Raw genomic sequence first — 7617 nt, forward strand, 5'->3', positions numbered from 1 at the left:
GTCTGTAGGTCAGTCGGTCTGTAGGTTCACCAACAGTGTCCGCTCATCTTCTTCATAGAGGTTAATTAAATTTCGTATACAAATTAATAACCTAAAATTAAACATAGGAATAACTAGGTCAACTTTTGTTTTGAGTACGATCAAGTATTTTTGACAACGTTATGCCCCTTTCACTTACAGAAGGGCGATATAAGTATTCCGGATATATATCTTGTTTATTTAAAAACTTGCGGCTACATTTCTCCTTGCAAATGAAAGGTGCCATAGAGGATTGAGCAACCCCTGCCGATTGGCTACACCTGCAGTGAGCTCCTTGTCGTGATCGGAAAATAACGGAAAAACCCGTTGGCAATTCAGTGTATAAATAATGGGCTAACAATTAGTAGGAAAAACTTCAGTCAGGATCTGACCCATTGATAAATTAAATTTGCTGACAAGGTCATTGTATAGACCATAGAACTTAAAAAATGATGACATTAAATGAGACTGCTGATATCCTTGTTTCATCAGTTTGTTTGTCAATAATTACCTCGTTTTAGAAATAGAGCATGCTCTTGCGTATTGAATCAACTCAGAGATATAAACTCCATATACAGATGATAAAGGGGTCGCATTAGTGAGCATGTATATTTTTTTCTGAAATCAAACACATTAAGTGATGCTATATCAACAATTTATTTCCAATTTAAAAAAAGATAAGAAAAACAATTCAGTTTGCAAACAATATTATTCGAAATAGAAGAATTCGCTTTATAAAAATAATATACAGGAGTTTCGTATGCACCGTTCCCTTAGTGTGCAACTGAAACAAATATTACTACATTGATTTTTGTGGACTGTGTACAAAGGGTTAGTATTGTCATGGAAGTGATAGGTCCGCCTTGTAAAAACTTAGAGATCATCTTTACGCGTTAAAAAAAAAACTGAAAAAATATTATGCATTGAAACAGTCGTTATCAGACTATGCGCCACATGATGCACAGTAATATTATTATATCATGTTTAATGGCGTTATAATGTATCTACAGTACTTCATCGTCCTGTGAATCATGTTTCATTTTAAATTAAGTATCACGAGTTGCAAAGAAATTTAAAAACAGATCTACATGACCCCCAAAAATGATTTACTATTAAGCAGTGTGATCGAGATAAGTTTAAGTATAAGGAACAAACATCAAGCTTAAATTTCCATTGAAAAGATACAACATGGGACCAGATCAAAAATGACTTAAAATGAAATTCTTTTCACATGCTTATAATCAACTTTTAAGTGATTTAAGAACCTTTAGATTATAAATAATCAAAAAAGAAAGTATGAGATTCTAATAAATGTCTTATTCATTCTTTTCATTTTATATCAAATGATTTAAAAATGAAAGTCTTCGAGCATTTTAGTTTAGTTCTAAAAAAAAAAGGACTATTAAGTATGGCAAGCCCTTTTGCTATTTATTCGGAAAAAAAATTATCTTAAATTTACAGAGACATCTCTCATTTTAGAGAGATATTTCTTAAAAAATAGAGATATCTCCTAACTTAAAGAAATATCTCTCAACTTTAAAAGATATCTCTCTGAGAAAGAGATACCTCTTTAACTTAGAGAGATATCTCTTATACTTAGAGAGATATCCCTTTCACTTAGTGAGATATCTCTTTTTCTAAGTGGAAAAAAATGTATACTCAAAACGCATTTTAAATAGAAATAGTATCTAAATATTAAATGATTGACCGATAACTAACTGGCTTCTCTTTATATTATAATGAAACAGGAGTAGTATAATTGTGTAAGCTTGAAATTTTGAACTTTTAAATAATTCGATTTAATTGCTGAAAATTAAATCGCGTTATTAGAGTGGCCCATATTTGGGGTTATTTGGGTTATGAGTGTTTCCCCGTTCTATCAGCTTTCGAGTTTTTAGTCTACCCCTTGCGACTTCCTTTTCCGTTAGAGAACCAAGGAAAGCAGAAGTATCCTGCATCTCAAGTTGTAAATTTGTTTATTTTTTATACTGTGTTAAAAAATTTTCATGTTTTGCATTGAAATTTAAGGAGAATATTCTTAACAATTTTTATTTTCGTGTGTATATGCACCATTATGTGAATGATTCTTCGGATGTTTTCCGATTTTGAAAAAAAACACATGCGTAATATAAAACAGGAAAGTTATAAAGCTGAGACAATATTTGAGCAATAAATAATAGTAAATAAATAAATAAAATAAATAAACATATAATGTTAATAATTTTATGATTTCTATAATTATTTCTTACTCTAAAGTCGGTAGTTTCAGAAAATGCCTAGAGGAAAACCGGCTGCCAAGCCCGCGAAGCGGAAATCCGCTGCCAACCCAGTGCCAGCATCGACTACAAGTGGACCCAAAAGAAAAAGGGGATCGGTGACCCCAATAGAGGAAAACACGCCCTGTACAGATATCATTACTACTTCAAGCATGGCTGACATTAGTTCCAGCAAGGAACCTGAGCCAGAGGTCAATTTAGATACAACAGGTAATGAGATCGATAGCATATACGGTAGTTTGGGGGCAAATGTTACAGAATCGATCAAACAAAAAATTGTTAAGGGTGAATACATTGATTTAGGTCAGCTTCTATCCAATCCTGTCCCGATGGATGGTAAGCAAACACTAACGGTCTCTAATGGTCAAGTAGTGATTGAACTAATGGTCAAGTAGTGATTGAACCGAAACGGGCTACAGTTAAAATTACAAATGCTCAGCAGTGGACTGATACATTTTTGATTTTTTCATCAATATATGCCACAGTACACCCTACAAAAATTTTTGGCTTGCTTAAGTACATCCACACTGTTCGTCTAGGGGCTAGCAGATGCACTGGTATAGGGTGGAAATTTTATGATGAGCAATTTCGAATGAGAATTGCTAAAAATCCAAGTGCTTCATGGGGAATAGTTGATCAGGGGCTTTGGCTAATGTGCATGGTACAATCGTTTACCGGTCCTGTGCAAAAACCTTCAGTAGGGAGGCGTATTCTTAAATGCTATGACTATAACAATCATGGGGTTTGTGTGAAACAGCATTGCCATTATTTACATAAATGTTTGAGCTGTAGCGGCCCTCATCCATCAGTGATGTGTACAGGCCCGTCTGCTAAAAATCAATATGCTTCTAGAGATTTTTCAGGTCAAAGATACCCATTACAATACAGGAGCCAGGGACCTTCATCAAGACCACCCCAGCCTAGAGCACGATTCCCCGGTGTATCACAATTTACAGGGCCTAGGTTTTTCCCCAATTAAAGTGGAAGTTCTTGAAGCTTATTTACAAAACTCTGATTATGATAGGAAGAGTTCAGAAATTTTGTTAAAGGGTTTTTCTGAAGGTTTTAAACTTAATTACAATGGTCCAAGGGTAGTTACTAATTGTTCTAATTTAAAGTCAGCTAGAGATAATGAGCTTGAAATTCTGGAAAAAGTATTTAAAGAAATTAATGCTGGAAGAGTTGCAGGCCCATTCCATTCAAGACCCTTTCCCAATCTAAGGCTTTCACCTGTAGGTTTAGTACCGAAAAAGGATGGCTCATTTAGGTTGATACATCATTTATCTTATCCTGAAAACTCAAGTGTTAACTCATTTATTGATCCATCTTTCTCCTCAGTGAATTATTCCTCATTAGATGATGCTGTTAGGTTACTAGGTTCTTTGGGTATGGGGGCTTTGATGGGTAAAATGGACCTAAAGTCTGCATTTAGGTTGCTTCCTGTTCACCCGTCAGATTTTGAGCTTTTAGGTTTTAAAATAAATGATATGTTTTTCTTTGACAAATGCCTGCCTATGGGATGTTCAGTGTCTTGTAGTCTTTTTGAGAAATTTTCATCAGTTTTGGAATGGATATTGAAGCAACAGTCAGGTCTCTAAATATTAAATGATTGACCGATAACTTACTGGCTTCTGTTTATATTATAATGAAACAGGAGTTGTATAATTGTGTAAGCTTGAAATTTTGAACTTTTAAATAATTAATCTGCCAGTTCACCCTTATATCAAATCTCTACTAGCAATTAAGCATTTTATACCATGCATCTGATAATTGGGGTTAAGGAAACATGTAGTATTATTCCTTCGTTTCAAAAATTACGTTTTTTTAAAATAAAGCCCACAATACTGTATTAACCCACTAAAAAGAAAGGGCACATGATTTCTTAAAAAAAGATCCTTGGATTCATGGAGACATTATCTCTTTTTCCCATTAAATCTAAAAAAAAAAACCGCATATAATTTACAACAATAACAAGTACACAAGTGCCGTTATATTAAAACGGCAAAAATCATGTTTATTGATTTTTTTGAATATTATTGGTTAAAATCATCCCTATATATTCTCTGACGATTGCACTATTCTGCATTGTTTAATTAACCCGGAATGCAGCTTTATTAGTTTTGTAATAAGATGCTCACATTACTCTTCCTCTGCATAACTAACACAATATCTGATGCCAAAGCTAATTATTCTGGTAAGTTTTCTTTACTTTTTATACACTAGATTCAGAGATATTTAATTTCCTTTTAATAAAACATGTTTTAGACGAATAAATCGGAATGAAAATATAGGAAAAAAGTATATGTATACAGTATCTCTTTACATTCTTTTTCAATAACAGGCCAAGACAAAAAACAAAACAGAAATACTTGACATGTACATGATAATCGAATGACTTTATATCATTAAAAAAGATATCTTTCATAATTCTTTAGGAAAGATGCCAACATGTATTGTTTGTGAATATTCATCTCTAAAATAGTAAATTAAATATAAAATAGATTTATTATTTATCGAATAAATATATGAATTAACAATTAACCACAAACGTAATACGAGGGTTGTCCCAGAAAACTTTTTTAATATAATAAATAAAACTATTCAACTAAAATTTATTTTTTGCACTAAATTGGAAAATAATATTTTTTTTTCATTCAAACAAATTGTTTTTATGTTATAATGTTATAATTTCGTATGCATTAAAAAGTATTGAAAAGGAATCAAATATCGGTGGCCTGCTCACGGCATTTTTTTTTATTTTTAGGAATAGCTTTAATTTCTCAGTGATTTTTTTTTTCATGGCCATATGAAATGCAATAATCCATTAATTGAATATCACACATGACAAAAATACCTTATAGATCAAAACACTTTTAGTTAGATATTGTCGAACATTGTCGAGATATAATGCAGAGCATTAAATTATAAAGCAGTACTGTACTGAGCGGGATTTGGCTCCTGACAATATGGGGAGAGATATGTTAACTATGTAACTACATGGACATATGTCTCAGATACTGATTTATACCTAGTTAAAGAGGTTTGAAGATGGCTTGACCGGACTTTTGATGGAAGAAGCGTTTGATAGACCAACAAAAATGAAAACAAACTGAAATTTAGGAGCTGGACGTCAAACGTGACGAGTGCTGTTTAACTATACGAACATTCGAGGTTTAGAAAGTCTTAAATAAAAAAAAATAACTCTGCGATTACTTATATTTCAGATGAATAACTAGGTTACTACAAAACTAAGTTCAATGTCGAATTTTTCAAACTCCAATTCCATAGCAAATTCATAAACCCCATGAGCTACATTTTGACGTCGTCGGTTTTGCACTTACAGCATTTATTTTAAATTCATTTACCAGAGAGAAAAATAAAGAATACCTATAATAAAGATATTTTACTGAAATAAGTGAATTATTTGAAAAATGTTGCTAATGAAACAACAAATATAGTGAAAATGTCGGCGTTGTTTTTCTGGAACAACCTTCGAATTTTGTAAAATTAAAAAAAATGGAATAAAATAATTCATCGTTATAAAATTTATCATGAATAGTGAATAAACCTATCATATACCTTCAGATTTTCCAAAACAATCGAGAATACATTAATGAACCTCTTCAATTTCACAAGTAAAATATAATATAAAAATATAACCAATCTTTGCTAGGTAGGGGACAATACATTAAATGATCGAATCCATTTATTTTCCAAAACAAATAAAGAAATGTATTAGATAAGGAAAGATAAATCAGGGGGGACCGAAAGGATATAGTTTCCGTATTAACAAGTGCTTAATTGCACGCTTGTCGACCAATGATTTTAAACCATTCTTTTAGCAAGACATCAATTAATTAAAGTGAAATCTTTGAAAACCCATGACCAATGTTAGATACGTTCAAATTTGTTAAACCTTTAAATTCTTTTAAAGACCCACTGGAAAAATTAAAGTATAGTATGATTCGATGTTTTTCTTCTGCATGTACATGTTACATTAGACGGTCTGTTAGGTTTTGTGTCTAAAGTTTCTACAACTTTCTGATTATCTTGCTCTACCTTAACTTAGTCGACTATTACTCACATATTTCATGCTTATCAAATTGATATAAAATCGTGATGCTACATATTTTTTCACTGTCCCTAGCTCAATACATGCAAAACAGTTGTGACAAGAACAAGGAATGCTTAAGCAATTTCTTTACCACAAATTACAGTCAGGAATGTTAATACCCGGAAAAACCTATCAGAAGGTGGGATCTCATTCGTATATTGAGCTTTCATAAACCGATTTAACTAAAAAGAGATGGATTCTATTGATTTTAACACAAAAAGTTAAAGAATCTTGAAAACAAAAAAAATGATACCATGGAACTCTTTTTCATTGGTACATGTATGTACTTCTTCAGAATATTATATCAGAGACCACTAATTGATGATGCGCGAAATACTGTTTACTTTTTGATCTCGATTGGTAGATGCCTTCAGCAGAAAATTCATAAGGAAAGAATTTTCCTCTTTTGCATTATTACTCATGTTTCTGTATCTGTTATTACTCTCAAAACAATTGTCAAGTGCATTAAAAGAAGCATGCCTTACATGTACAATATCAATTTTTCCATGTCCCATGTCTTTTCCGTTGAGGAAACGTCCAAATGAATACAGGAAATGGATAATGAAAAATAAAAGAAAAAATAAGTCATGTTATTTTTTAGCTCTGTATAATCAAAAAACTGAAGGAAACACACTTAATGGGTACTTATTACTGATTGAATCAGCGGAAGCAAATGAAAATATTACCCATCATTTTACGACCCTGTCTTCCAGACTTTAAGTTAAAGCTGAACACTACTCGTAAATAGGCATAGTCCGCCATATTTCTCGTTCTTCAACGCTCTCCCTACAACTCGTATATAAGGAGCAGATCGCTAGTCAGTTCAATGTATTTCACTATAGAGATCCGACGAGTGTAGACGTACATCTGACAAAGCGTGCTACTCAATATCGATGAAATTATCAAATTTTACGTATTTTTCCAAAACATGACAAAAGTATCATGGAAAACACAGGTCAATACATTATTTACAAACAGAAAATGCACATAAAAACAAGAAATAAACGCCAAAAAAAATCTAAGACCACGATAGGAGTACTACATGTCGGCCACGAGTTTCGAGAGTGCAATCGCACCCCTACTAATGTTATTGTGATTTAAATTCAAGACACGTGGTTTAGATTTACCTATTCAAAGGTTATAGGGTAGATCCGGTTTTATAAATGAAATTGGCAGTAAACGGGAAATTCCTATAGTCTGTTTCTTCTG

This window comes from Saccostrea cucullata, unplaced genomic scaffold, assembly GCF_032062105.1.
Source record: "Saccostrea cucullata isolate Sc308-1 unplaced genomic scaffold, CSIRO_AGI_Scuc_v1 ctg6233, whole genome shotgun sequence".
Taxonomy (NCBI): Eukaryota; Metazoa; Mollusca; class Bivalvia; order Ostreida; family Ostreidae; genus Saccostrea; species Saccostrea cuccullata.